We start from the raw sequence: 15,524 nt of genomic DNA on the forward strand, positions 1-15,524 counted from the left end.
CGATCATAAAGTCTGCCACACTGCGAGCTCCTTGGCGAAGAGTGAACAAACGTTTAGCTGCGTCCTTACCTCGGACTGGATGGTCAAAAAGCCTTCTCATCTCTCCCGTGAATTCCTGGTATGAAGCCATGCAGGTCTCCTGTCGTTCCCAAACGGCTGAAGCCCATTCCAGAGCTCTTCCACGCAGCAGTTCAATAACAAAGGCTATCCTAGCCTTGTCAGTGGCGTAAGAATGGGGCTGCAGATCAAACACTAACCCACACTGCATAAGAAACGAACGGCATCTTCCCAAATCCCCTTCATATTTATCAGGCGTCGGTACCTTGGGTTCACGGAAGGAAACCGCATCAGACACGGCAGGTGAGATGGGTGAAACAGGTGGTGAATGAATCGCCAGCAAACTGAGCTGATCCTGGATTTGTGTCAAGCTAGCAGATAAGTTCTGGATTGCACCCGCTATCTCCTGTAGCGCCGTCTTGTGTTGTCCCAATGTCTTCCCCTGCTGGGTAATGGCATGGCAAGCGGAATCCAGGTCCGCTGGGTTCATCCTTGGCCGGATCGTTCTGTCACGTTTCTTCAAAATCGAACCCAGAAGCAGACCAGGACAAGGAGAGTAGGAAGAAGGTGAGTATTTATTTACAAGTGAAAGTGAATGGTTAGATATATCCAGGTGGCGTAGCGGGCAGCGGTGGTGAGTTGATGGGAGTAAATAGGTGGATCCAATGGGGAAGCGGAATCCTCCGACGACCAGGCGGGAATGTGGTAAATGATCCGGGTGAGTAACTGAAGACAAAACAAACAGAGATAAGTTTAAGGCAAGCAATACGTAAAAAACAACAAAACAAATTCTATCCAACTTGAGGCTGATACTCTGGCACAACATACTGTTCATGGCTAACGATCCGGCAGGGAATGGATGTCAGGTCCGGGCTTATGAAAAGGAGAGATGATGATCAGGACCAGGTGTGCAGATACAGTGCCTTGCGAAAGTATTCGGCCCCCTTGAACTTTGCGACCTTTTGCCACATTTCAGGCTTCAAACATAAAGATATAAAACTGTATTTTTTTGTGAAGAATCAACAACAAGTGGGACACAATCATGAAGTGGAACGACATTTATTGGATATTTCAAACTTTTGTTAACAATTCAAAAACTGAAAAATTGGGCGTGCAAAATTATTCAGCCCCTTTACTTTCAGTGCAGCAAACTCTCTCCAGAAGTTCAGTGAGGATCTCTGAATGATCCAATGTTGACCTAAATGACTAATGATGATAAATACAATCCACCTGTGTGTAATCAAGTCTCCGTATAAATGCACCTGCACTGTGATAGTCTCAGAGGTCCGTCAAAAGCGCAGAGAGCATCATGAAGAACAAGGAACACACCAGGCAGGTCCGAGATACTGTTGTGAAGAAGTTTAAAGCCGGATTTGGATACAAAAATATTTCCCAAGCTTTAAACATCCCAAGGAGCACTGTGCAAGCGATAATATTGAAATGGAAGGAGTATCAGACCACTGCAAATCTACCAAGACCTGGCCGTCCCTCTAAACTTTCAGCTCATACAAGGAAAGACTGATCAGAGATGCAGCCAAGAGGCCCATGATCACTCTGGATGAACTGCAGAGATCTACAGCTGAGGTGGGAGACTCTGTCCATAGGACAACAATCAGTCGTATATTGCACAAATCTGGCCTTTATGGAAGAGTGGCAAGAAGAAAGCCATTTCTTAAAGATATCCATAAAAAGTGTTGTTTAAAGTTTGCCACAAGCCACCTGGGAGACACACCAAACATGTGGAAGAAGGTGCTCTGGTCAGATGAAACCAAAATTGAACTTTTTGGCAACAATGCAAAACGTTATGTTTGGCGTAAAAGCAACACAGCTGAACACACCATCCCCACTGTCAAACATGGTGGTGGCAGCATCATGGTTTGGGCCTGCTTTTCTACAGCAGGGACAGGGAAGATGGTTCAAATTGATGGGAAGATGGATGGAACCAAATACAGGACCATTCTGGAAGAAAACCTGATGGAGTCTGCAAAAGACCTGAGACTGGGACGGAGATTTGTCTTCCAACAAGACAATGATCCAAAACATAAAGCAAAATCTACAATGGAATGGTTCAAAAATAAACATATCCATGTGTTAGCCAAGTCAAAGTCCAGACCTGAATCCAATCGAGAATATGTGGAAAGAACTGAAAATTGCTGTTCACAAATGCTCTCCATCCAACCTCACTGAGCTCAAGCTGTTTTGCAAGGAGGAATGGGAAACAAATTCAGTCTCTCGATGTGCAAAACTGATAGAGACATACCCCAAGCGACTTACAGCTGTAATCGCAGCAAAAGGTGGCGCTACAAAGTATTAACTTAAGGGGGCTGAATAATTTTGCACGCCCAATTTTTCAGTTTTTGATTTGTTAAAAAAGTTTGAAATATCCAATAAATGTCGTTCCACTTCATGATTGTGTCCCACTTGTTGTTGATTCTTCACAAAAAAATACAGTTTTATATCTTTATGTTTGAAGCCTGAAATGTGGCAAAAGGTCGCAAAGTTCAAGGGGGCCGAATACTTTCGCAAGGCACTGTAGCTGATGGGATACAGGTGCGGGTAATCAGAACTCCCAACTGGCTACATTGCCCGGCAACCAGACAGGGTGCGTTCCAGGACGCCGGAAAAAACACTCCAGGACAGAACACAGGCAAAAACAGACTCAGGAAACGAGATTCGTGACAGTAAATTAATGTGGCTCTCTGCAAAATCACCGGATGTTTTGGAAGCAAAACATTACTGAACGTAACGTGCCAATGTAAACTGAGATTTTCTGATATAAATATGCACTTTTTATCGAAGAAAACATACATGTATTGAAGTCCTATGAGTGTCATCTGATGAAGATCATCATTACAACACAGTGTCAATTAATCAATCAGTTTTGTTCACTTTTGTTTGACTATTAAATCAACCAAATTGAATGATTCTTGTGTGTACTTGTTTACACAACACATCATAATTAGAACTGTCTAATTATGATGTCATGGTAAATTATTTAGAGGAATACCACAATGTATGAACAATGACATACTCAATGTAATGGTGTTACAAAGATAGCTTGTAGGTAACATTGCTATTTGATGTTATCAAGGGAGTGTAGCTCTCCATGTTTGGGGTGTATAATGAAGAGTAGAATGGGCAGTAGTCTCCAAAGACTGCAGGCGGCGCTCCTGGTGGCTGGGGACTTTAATGCAGGGAAACTTAAATCCGTTTGACCTAATTTCTACCAGCATGTTAAATGTGCAACCAGAGGGAAAACAACTCTAGACCATCTTTACTCAACACAGAGAGACACGTACAAAGCTCTCCCTTGCCCTCCATTTGGCAAATCTGACCATAATTCTATCCTCCTGATTCCTGCTTACAAGCACAAATTAAAGCAGAAAGCACCAGTGATGCGGGCAATAAAAAAGTGGTCAGATGAAGCAGATGCTAACAAATACAATACATGTGACAAATACAATTTGATGTGATTTGATTTAGTGACGTGTTTATAGCTGAGCAGAATCATACTGCTTCTTAATGGGCAATCTTATGCCAGAGGACGATTACTTTATTTCAGGAGATAAAAATACTTTTCTCTGACATCTAAGCTCTTCATCTCTTGGTCACAGAAGTAGGATGATTGGCATACAACGTACATTATATCAATTTACATTTCAGCCACACACAGCACCCCAATGACCCCTTAGTAAGTAGCATCCTGTTTTTAAGCCCACTAGAACTTTACAGTCAATGTAATGAATTTTGTTGTCAGTGAAAAGGCTTTCTTGTAACATGATTGTAATATTTATATTAAGCAACCCACTCCCACCAACACCCGTTGTTTACACAGTGAGTAAGATTCAGAGTAAAGTTTAAAGTTCCTCTGCACCCAAGCTGGATAATTAGAACTGTGGGAAGTGCTAGCTAATGCAACAAGTACCTTAGCCAATAGCTTGATTAGCAGAGAAAGGTTCAGAAAGGCCATCACCGCTGTGAACTGCTCCAGTTCGCTATTCATTAACTACTTTGATCCCAGGAACTGGACCCAAGCTTATTAAAATTACCACATCGAATTGAAAAGTAAATGTATGACCATATTTCTACTATAGGTCTGCTTTTTAAAGGTCTTAAAATTGACACATCCTGTCCTTGGAATCAAGGACTTATTTATTGAAGTTTGGAAAAGAGGATTGTGAGCTATTTGCATAACAGCAACATCCCAAGGTAAAATAATATGATGAAACTGTATTTTGTGAGCTTGATGATCAGTTTATTATAGCGCACTACGGTTTATTTCAGGTGACAGGTTCAGCACACATCACTGCATTATTTATCCGATTTTTTTAAATTTATCTTTGAAGACACGTAGGTCGATTCATTGCTCTCTTTTTATTTATAAACCTCCCTTACAAAAACTTACGCTGTACCTAACATCATTATTAACCTTTAGACGTACGAGTTACCATACCCGGTCTCAGGGATGGCTAACTCTGGAGACACCTTCGGTCTTCACAAAGTTAGGTAAATCTTATTTTCGTTTCTTTGCACTCCATGTGTGGAAACTTCTACAGAGTTCCTTACAACTAGTTGTATTGATGCCTCTCGGCAGTTCAAATTGTTTATTGGGAAACTATTTGCGGAGGAATGTGATTGTTTCTCTTGATTGTGTTTTTGTGTATTTGTATTATGTTGTATTTTTGAATTGTGTATATGCAGGACTCCCTTGTAAAATATACATTGTTCTTAATGGGAGGCCCTACTAAAATAAAGGTGAAATAAAAAACAAAGTCTGTGAACTCTACTGTACATAAATTCAAAGTATTCTTCAAGTATATACTGTATATTTACGTTTGAAGATGTATATATTGGATTTGAAAGAAAGTGGCTCCCCATCATACACATCTCACCTCAAAGAACCCATTAGCACAGTGAGAAACACATTAGCGTTATTTCACTTTATTCCTCTTCATATCCTCACTGTCCAAATGGAGTCCTGGCAGCAGAAGATAGGCTGTGAACTTGTTAGCAGGCTTTGGGTCAGCAAAATACATTCTCACCTCTCATCACCAAGTCTGGGTCCTTTTGGGGGAGTGTGTTATATTATACTGCTGAAAGAACTCAAGTCTTTGCCACTAAATGAAGATAGCTCAGCTCTTTGCATGCAAACTTTCAAACACATTACTCTGTCCCAATACAAGAAGATGAATCATTGTCAATTACATCCTCCGATGTGTTTCTATCAGTGTTCATTGTGTGCAACCTTAACATCGGGCTTCACTGCATGGGTCCATCAAAGTGAGCAGCGAGCTGCATCTCCCTGCTGTAGGAGCAGGAGACATGCCTTGCGGGACGCTTCCGCTTCTACCTCCTCCCCCTGAATGCAATGTGACGGCCGCAGGTTCAATCACAAGTTGGTGAATGCTCGCAAAGTCAGAACAGAGAGAGTTGTCTGGTATGTGGTAAAGCATATGGATGTGCTGCTGGTACTTCAGAGGCATCCAGACAGAAGATTGGGGAAAGAGATTATCCGCTGAAAAACAACAGGCAAAAGATGACATTCTGTTGCCAAGGCTTTGGAAGAACCCTGGTGTGACTTATTTTGATTGGAATAAAGCACTATTCTTAGTCAAAATGATATGCATTGAATCATATAATATTCTTCCGGCACAGTTCCAGTTCCAGTTATGAATGTGATTCCTTGGCAGGCACTTGGCAGGCCACTTGGCAGGTGGATCCATTCCTAAGGTTTAATGTTCTAACATAATGGCCCATTAGAGCCTGTTTTACATTCCAGACACTCTTCCACCACAGCCACCACAGCCAGTTTCTTTTGAATATGTATCACGTCACACAATAAACACAACCCAGTTAGCGCATAATGTTTGAGAACCATACAGTGCCAGTCAAAAGTTTGGACAGACCTACTCATTGCAGGGTTTTCCTTTATTTTTACAATGTTGAAAAATAGTGAAGAGATCAACACTTTAGACTTATTGCTTATTGTTACTTTTCCTAAACTATGGATGACAATCAACTGGGCTTCTTTTATTTTGTTAAAATAATATATCTGTGGATATCCCCATATAATTGATATGCTGCCTATATTGTCGTAAACTGTGCTGTGTGTGTTTGCGTGCTGCAAAAGCATAATCCCAATCACAGAGCTGTATGCATCTCTCCACTGCCCTTCTCTGGGACAACACTGTAAATATTTTGACACAGCCGTCTCCCATACTACATTCTGTATTCTATGTTTCTGTAAGATGGAGAGACACATGAGACAGAGACACAGATATCCTTCTGTAAACGTCTAATCTCATTCTGCATGAATGAAAGCCTACCAAGTCATATATTGTTGTTTATGTTTGATGGCAATACAATATCATTGTTTTTCCCAGACTGCAAGTACAGTACCAGTCAAAACTTTGGACACACCTACTCATTTTTCTTTTTTCCAAACTAGGAAATAACACATATGGAAATATTTAGTAAGTAAAAAAGCGTTAAACAAATGTATATTTTCTGTTTGAGATTCTTCAAAGTAGCCACCCTTTGCCTTGACGACAGCTTTGCACAATCGTGGCACTCTCTCAACCAGCTTCATGAGGTAGTCACCTGGAATGCTTTTCAATTAACAGGTGTGTTAATTCTTACTGCGTTTGAGCCAATCAGTTGTGTTGTGACAAGGTAGTTGTGGTAAATACTGTAAATGCTTCACAGAGATCAAGTAAAAGACACATCTCAACATCAACTGTTGAGTGGAGACTGCGTGAACCAGGCCTTCGTGGTCGAATTGCTGCAAAGAAACCACTACTAAAGGATGCCAATAACAAGAAGAGACTTGCTTGGGCCAAGAACTATGAGCAATGGCCATTAGACCGGTGGAATGTCTTTGTGAGATGCAGAGTAGGTGAACGGATGATCTCCGCACTGTGGTGCCCACCTTGAAGAATGGAGGAAGGGGTGTGATGGTGTGGGGGTGCTTTGCTGGTGACACTGTTGGTGATTTATTTAGATTTCAAGGCACACTTAACCAGCATGGCTACCACTGTATTCTGCAGTGATACGCCATCCCATCTGTTTGGCGCTTAGCGGGACGATCGTTTGTTTTCCGACATCAGATGACCTGGCCTCCACAATCACTCGGCCTCAACCCAATTGAGATAGTTTGGGAAAAGCAGCCAAACAGTGCTCAGCATACATTATCAAAGGTGCTTCAACAAAGTACTGAGTAAATGGTCTGAATACTTATAGTATATCACTGTGATATTTCATTTTTGTATTTGTTATAAATTTGCGACAATTTCTAAAAACCTGTTTTGCTTTGTCATTATGGGGTATTGTGTGTAGATTGATGAGGGGGGAAAACTAATTAATCAATTTTAGAATAAGGCTGTAATGTAACAAACTTTGGAAAAAGTGAAGGGGTCTGAATACTTTCTGAATGCACCGTATGTATGTACGTGCATCATCACGTATGTAAGGTGACTAGGCATCAGGATATATGATGAACAGAGTAGCAGCAGATTATATGATGATTGTATGTGAGTGGGTGTGCATGTGTGTAGAGTCAATATAAATGTACGTGCATATTATGTGTGTGTGAGCAAATTATGGAGTGAGTGTTTGAGTGAGTTGGAGTGTCAGTATGTGTGAATGTGTAGGGCCCTGTGAGTGTGCTTAGAGACAGTGAAGTACAAAAAATACAAGGGTTAACTAAGATAGTCCGTGTAGCCAATTATTTTTTTATTTTGCAAAATTATGTAAAGGTAAAAAAAAATTGAATTGTACACATTAACATCAATACACTCTCATTTCCATTCTCAGAACAAAAAAAATATTCCATAAAAAACTAGAAAACTTTAATAATTTTCTGAGAACATTCTAAGAATGTTATTTAAGAACATCAGCATTCTGTTCTCAGCATCAACAAAAGTCTTTATATCGTCTATCGCAGCCAACACACCTGATGACACTTATATCAAATAGGGTTAGGGTTAGGGTTAGAGTTTTACTTGAGTCATTTTCTATTAAGGTATCTTTACTTTTACTCAACTATGAAATTTGGTTACTTTTTCCACCACTGGTGAAAATCATTGTCACATTTTAAAACGCTTCTCCAGATCCCACTCTGCATTCTCATTTAGCCTTTATGATGAATGAATCTGAGGCACAACATTCCATAGCTTCTAGGATAAAGTTGTTGCATTTATCCTCTGATTTCAAATACATTGCTTGGATCATCTGTGATTTGTTTTAATATTAATCTGCTTTAATTTCCATGAAAACAAAGAATGCATTAAGCCTCTTTTCTATGGTCCAAGTTCTGTGTGAGAGCTAAATTAGCAGTATTTTACAAGAACAGTCTAAATTGAATCTGCTTAAGGGGACACTAAGACGAGGACTAATCCAGTGTCCACATAATCAAAGCAAGCTTGAGTATAAGATTTGATCCAAATAGAGAACTTCCTCACTACATTAACTTTAGTTCAAGTTTATAGCTGGCTAAATATTGGCATCAACTATTTTCACGTCAATAAAATGTCTGTTGAAACCTTTATGGGGGCTGTTGTACAGAGAACACCCACTGGGCACAAAACTGGTTGAATTAACGTTGTTTCAACATCATTTGTCAAACTATTGTGCTGTGGAATCTACATGGAAATATATTGGATGCACACAAACATCAACAATATCACACCCCCATTTCCAGCACCCGCGTCACTCTCAGCCATATGGCCTCAAACTGCACCATTTTGTTTCTCTCCGTCATCCCCATGCACTTTCAACATTTAGATAATAAAGCATTTTACCTTTCCATTTTGTTAACGAGGGAGGATTGGTTGATATCCAGTTTAAGTATACGTTTTTTCAATATGATTGACGATAAAAGTTTTGTCCAACCCATAGGGTATCTCACTTCACCCTCATATGCTATGTCTTGAAATATGCAGACAGATGGATTAAAAGTAAATTCACAATGTAATCCTTCTGCCAGCCAACTTTCCAACTCCGCACATAAATTTGGGACTTTAGAGCATTCCCAGAATGCATGGACTACTGGGTTATTGTTAGTTTTACGTTGAAGACATGACTCTGCCATTGTGCTGTAGAATTTGTGAATTTTGTCACTTGTGTAATAAATTCTATACATTAGTTCATACTGAATTAAGTGTACATTTTTGTTAACTGTAATTTCTTTACTTATGTTCCAACATTCCATCCATCTTGTGGCAATATCAATTATTTTTAAGTCTTTGTTCCAATAATTTCATATTTTTTCAAAGAGATTGTCAGTTGGATAGGCTCTTTTCAAGGTTTTGGTTAACTTACCTATCAAATAGAATTCCCTCAAGATTTCCCTGATGCCCAAAATGTTTCAAATCAAATTTTTGTGATAGAACATTTTTAAGTTCAATGTATTTTAAAATATCCACATTGGTCAGTCCAAAATTACTTTTAAATTCTATCATGGAAATAAATGTAGTTCCTACTACCAATTGTAGTAATTCTGCACAGGGACACTCGAAGTCATTGCTTATTTTCAGAGCCTCCTTTAGACTAGTGTTCTATTCATAAAGGGTTTCGATATTTACACTAGTTGTTCTATTTAATAGCACTTTCTCCTTTCATATCTCCATACAGAATCCCTTTATAACGATGTAGAGCATAAATGTCTAGAGACATCCATATCACTCATGTGCATCTACAACGCCTAACACCTGCTATTATCAGTTGTTCTCAGACGACGTACGCGATCGTTACACACATGCCATTAGTAGAGGCTGCAGATACACGTAGACAATTCTTAGGTATTCACCATATGTATCTTCAATGGTTCCAGTGGTTGTCTGACCACGTAGACACTTCTCTTATAAATGCCTACAGTCAGCTAGGCTTTCCATGGTATCGTTAGGTCCTCATTCTAGACTTCTCTTCTTACCAGTGAATAGCCTTCTCTCTATAAGACTATGGGTACCTTTTTATGCGTTACTCACCTTAATTAAAAAATTGAATCATTTTTAAATGTTTATACAGATTAATTTAAATTAACTTACTGAAATTCAGAAGACATGTACCTCTTTTGTTCTCTGATGATGTGTCTCCTCCTGGGCAGCTCACAGTAAGGGTCTGGTATGGGCAGGTCTCATCGTCTTTTGCTCAACGCTGGTGTAGAGGAGGTTACTAGATGGGTTACTAGAGATCAATTAACATAATATTGAGTATAATGGGTAAATAGCGATCTAATGAAGTAATAACAGAAACAATAATAATAGACAACTTGCACACACACACGTAGATGTACGTAAGTAGTGTAAAAAGTATCCTGATAAAGATAAGGTTAATTAAAGCATTGTATGGGACTTGACTTACCCCTAAACAATAAAATGATGAAGCCTTATGTGATTTCCTCCACCCTGGTAATACATTTTGAAATAAACCACATACCCTGTTAAATAGAATCAATGATTTTCTGTATTCACCTACTCAACAGTTTAACTTGCTAGGTGGAGACAGAGCATGGACAGAGCATGCCATCTACAGGGGACTGATACAGTGCCAGCCCAGTTAATGCATATTGATTCCTACAAAGCATTACATATCAATCTTAAAATAATAGAAATGCAATAAGTGTAAAGTAACAAAGTGAATGGTAGTTGGCTTTCAGATAGCACTCTAATAATGGAATATCTTTGTCAAGCATGCTCCTGCTCACCCTCTCTGGCACTCGAGGGCGCCAGGCTGCTCTATATTACGCACACCTGTCACCATCATTACGCACATCTGTGCAATGTGGGACTCACCTGTAGTCCATTACTTTGTTGATTTCCTTCGCTATATCTGTCTGCTCCTCACTTTGCTCCCTGTGTCAACATTGATGTCATTATTTGTCCCCTGTCCATATGCTGTTCCTGTTCTGTTGCATGTCAGTTGTTAATTAAATGTTCTCCCTGTACCTCCTTCTCGTCTACCAGCACCGATCCTTACAATCTTAGTAATTTGAAGAAGTAAATGTTTCAATACAAGGTCACATTACAAACAGAGGGATTGAGCATTAGGACTGATATTAAATTAGAGGACCCCATCTGGTGATTGGGTTAGAGCTAAGCTTCCTTTGGAACAATAGATAGCCGCCAGTACACACTGAACTCTAACAGGCTGTGGGGAAATTTGGGACAGAGGTTTGAATAATTGAATAAAACATGCTTTTGACAATTTATTACTCAATTCTATAGTTTGGGTAGCACCAGTGATTTAAGTAAGAAGGTAAAGTCATCTAAAACAATGTTTTCTGTTTCCATTACGTGGAACTGTGTCCAGTAATGTCCTCTAAAACAATAATCAGTTTCCATTACACGGAACTGTGTCCAGAATTAAGTAGATACAAGTAAATGTTTTTAGTTGTGAGAATTGAGGTAATTAGCCAGCACCATCTTTCTGAAAGTCCTAGCAGATTTGTTAAACAACAGATTTTTATATTTTGACTAGTTCATGTCCCAGGGATTGTTTGTACAGAACTGTATGTCAGTGCAACAGGTCAAAATAACATTGACTACAAGAGAGGGGCTCTGGAATTGTTTACTTTAGAAGGTGCCTTTTCAGCTTGACGGGTATGGCCTGGCCATTTTGATTGATTTACCCGATGATTTTTGCCAGCACCCACACACAACCCCCATGTTAATGAATCATTTTTTGAGGTTAACCTCTTGGTGTTAGGGGGCAGTATTTTCATTTTTTGAAAAAAAGGTTCCCGTTTTAAACAGGATATTTTGTCAGGAAAAGATGCTAGAATATGCATATAATTGACAGCTTTGGATAGTAAACACTAACGTTTCCAAAACTGTAAAGATATTGTCTGTGAGTATAACAGAACTGATGTTGCAGGCGAAAGCCAGGCTTTGAAAGCGCTGCGTTCCAATGACTCCCTATTCAGCTGTGAATGTAACATGAAAGAGCTTACGCTTTCTACGTATTCCCCAAGGTGTCTACAGCATTGTGACGTAGTTTTACGCATTTCTGTTGAAGAATAGCTGTAGGCAGCCACATTGCGTAAGTGGTCACATGGTGGCTCCGAGAGAGATTCTCGCGTAAAATGCAGAGGTAGCCATTACTCCAATCGGTCAGAGTGAAAAACGAATTGTCCCGACTGATATATTATCGAATAGATATTAGAAAAACACCTTGAGGATGGATTCTAAACAACGTTTGCCATGTTTCTGTCAATATTATGGAGCTAGTTTGGAATATTTTTCGCCGTTGTGGTGACCGCAATTTCCGGGCGATTTCTCAGCCAAACGTGAAGAACAAACGGGAGCTATTTCGCCTACAAAAATAATATTTTGGGAAAAAATGAACTTTGGCTGTCTACCTGGGAGTCTCGTGAGTGAAAACATCCGAAGTTCATCAAAGGTAAACGATTTAATTTGATTGCTTTTCTGATTTCCGTGACAAGTTTGCCTGCTGCTAGCAAGGCATAATGCTATGCTAGGCTATGATAAACTTACACAAATGCTTGTCTAGCGTTGGCTGTAAAGCATATTTTGAAAATCTGAGATGACAGGGTGATTAACAAAAGGCTAAGCTGTTTTCCAATATATTTCACTTGTGATTTTCATGAATAGGAAGATTTTCTAGGAAGATTTATGTCCGTTGCATTATGCTAATTAGTGTCAGATGATGATAACGGTCCCGTTCACGGGCTGGGCGTCACTACAGGTTAATACTGTTTGATTTAATCTTTGGGGTCTTTTTATTTTTGTTTTAGTGGGTTTATCACAGGGACGAAATTATGCAACTTAAAGGATATACAAATCACATTTTCTAAAGTTTCTATTGTCAGGGTTTTGGTTGCACACATGTAAATTCTCTTGATAAGAAATGTACAAAAAAAAACAATGTAAACTTGATGCACAAAATGTTTGAAATGTTTCAAATATCTTTAAATAATGTCTGAGGTACAGGGAGACAAACACTCACTTAATGGGGCTGACTGAACTCTGACCTCTATTTTGAGTGAGTGCCTTGCTTGTTTACCTTTTATATTAAAAACGTTATTGTCCAGTTGAAATATTATCGATTATTTAGCCTAAAAACAAACTGAGGATTGAATATAAACATTGTTTGACATGTTTCTATGAACTTTACGGATACAATTTGGATTTATTTGTCTGCCTGTTGTGACTGCATTTGAGCCTAAGGATTACTGAAGAAAACACGCGGACAAAACTGAGGTTTTTGGATATAAAGAGAGACTTTATTGAACAAAAGGAACATTGATTGAATAAATGAATGTCTTCTGAGTGCAAACATATGAAGATCATCAAAGGTAAGTGATTAATTTTATCTTCTACTTGGCTGGTTACTGTTTGTAATGATTTGTCTGCTGGGCTATGTTCTCAAATAATCGTAAGGTATGCGTTCGCCGTAAAGCATCTTTGAAATCTGACACCGTGGTTGGATTCACAGGAAGTTAATCTTTAATCCGATGGAAAATAGTTGTATCTTTTCAAAATGTTTATAATGAGTATTTCTGTAATTGAATTTGGCGCTCTGCAATTTCACTGGATGTTGGCCAGGTGGGATGCTAGCATCCCACATACCCTAGAAAGGTTAAAGTGGCTAGAGATTTGAGTCAGTATGTTGGCAGCAGCCACTCAATGTTAGTGATGGCTGTTTAACAGTCTAATGGCCTTGAGATAGAAGCTGTTTTTCAGTCTCTCGGTCCCAGCTTTGATGCACCTGTACTGACCTCCCCTTCTGGATGAAAGCGGGGTGAACAGGCAGTGGCTCGGCTGGTTGTTGTCCTTGATGATCTTTTTGGCCTTCCTGTGACATCGGGTGGTGTAGGTGTCCTGCAGGGCAGGTAGTTTGCCCACAGTGATGCGTTGTGCAGACCTAACTATCCTCTGGAGAGTCTTACGGTTGTGGGCGGAGCAGTTGCCGTACCAAGCGGTGATACAGCCTGACAGGATGCTCTCGATTGTGCATCTGTAAAAGTTTGTGAGTGCTTTTGTTGATAAGCGAAATTTCTTCAGCCTCCAGAGGTTGAAGAGGCACTGTTGCGCCTTCTTCACCACGCTGTCTGTGTGGGTGGACCATTTCAGTTTGTCCGTGATGTGTATGCCGAGGAACTTTTCACCTTCTCCACTACTGTCCCGTCAATGTGGATGGGGGGTGCTCCCTCTGCTGTTTCCAGAAGTCCACGATCATCCCCTTTGTTTTGTTAACGTTGAGAGTGAGGTTATTTTCCTGACACCACACTCCGAGGCTCTCACTTACTCCCTGTAAGCCGTTTCGTCGTTGTTGGTAATCAAGCCTACCACTGTAGTGTTGTCTGCAAACTTGATGATTGAGTTGGATGCGTGCATGGCCACGCAGTCATATGTGAACAGGGAGCACAGGAGAGGGCTGAGAACACACCCTTGTGTGGCCCCAGTGTAGCGGATTAGTGTGGTGTAGATCTTGTTTCCTACCCTCACCACCTGGGGGCGGCCCATCAGAAAGTCCAGGAGCCAGTTGCACAGGGCGGGGTCGAGACCTAGTGTCTCGAGCTTAATGACTAGTTTGGAGGGTACTATGGTGTTAAATGCTGAGCTGTAATCGATGAACAGTATTCTTACATAGGTATTCCTCTTGTCCAGATGGGTTAGGTCAGTGTGCAGTGTGATTGCGATTGCGTCGTCTGTGGACCTATTGGGGCGGTTAGCAAATTGGAGTGGGTCTACGGTGTCAGGTAAGATGGAGGTGCTATGATCCTTGACTAGTCTCTCAAAGCACTTCATGATGACAGAAGTGAGTGCTACAGGGCGAGAGTCATTTAGCTCAGTTATCTTAGCTTTCTTGGGAACAGGAACAATGGTGGCCCTCTTGAAGCATGTGGGAACAGCAGACTGAGATAGGGTTTGATTGAATATGTCCGTAAACACACCAGCCAGCTGGTGTACCCATGCTCTGAGGACGCGGCTAGGGATGCCGTCTGGGCCGGCAGCCTTGTGAGGGTTAACAAGTTTAAATGTGTCATGATGTTGCCCACATTGGGTACAGCGAGCACCATCCCCCTCTCTCTGTCTCCTACACTCAGGCTGCTGCAACCTCAGGTCATAACTTCCTGCAGGAGATGGTCTCCTTATGGCACAGTATAGAGAGAGAGTGAGTTTTCATAGAGAGAACAAAGGAATTTCTTCCACCTCACAGATTTTGAGTCTGAACAACATTTATGTTCTGGAGAAGGTATAAAAGATCCTCCCCGCACTCGCCCTGAGGTGTGTGTCATCAGCCCAGTACCACCAGTGCCAACACCACGCACCAGGCCTATAGTGCGCCTCGGCAGTCCAGTACGCCCTGTTCCTGCTCCTCGCACTCGCCCTGAGGTGCGTGTCCCCAGCCCGGTACCACCAGTGCTGGCACCACGCACCAGGCCTATAGTGCGCCTCCAGGGTCCAGTACGCCCTGTTCCTGCTCCTCGTACTCGCCCTGAGGTG

This window comes from Oncorhynchus mykiss, chromosome 4 (genome assembly GCF_057628025.1).
Source record: "Oncorhynchus mykiss isolate SJ-2025 chromosome 4, ASM5762802v1, whole genome shotgun sequence".
Classification (NCBI taxonomy): domain Eukaryota; kingdom Metazoa; phylum Chordata; class Actinopteri; order Salmoniformes; family Salmonidae; genus Oncorhynchus; species Oncorhynchus mykiss.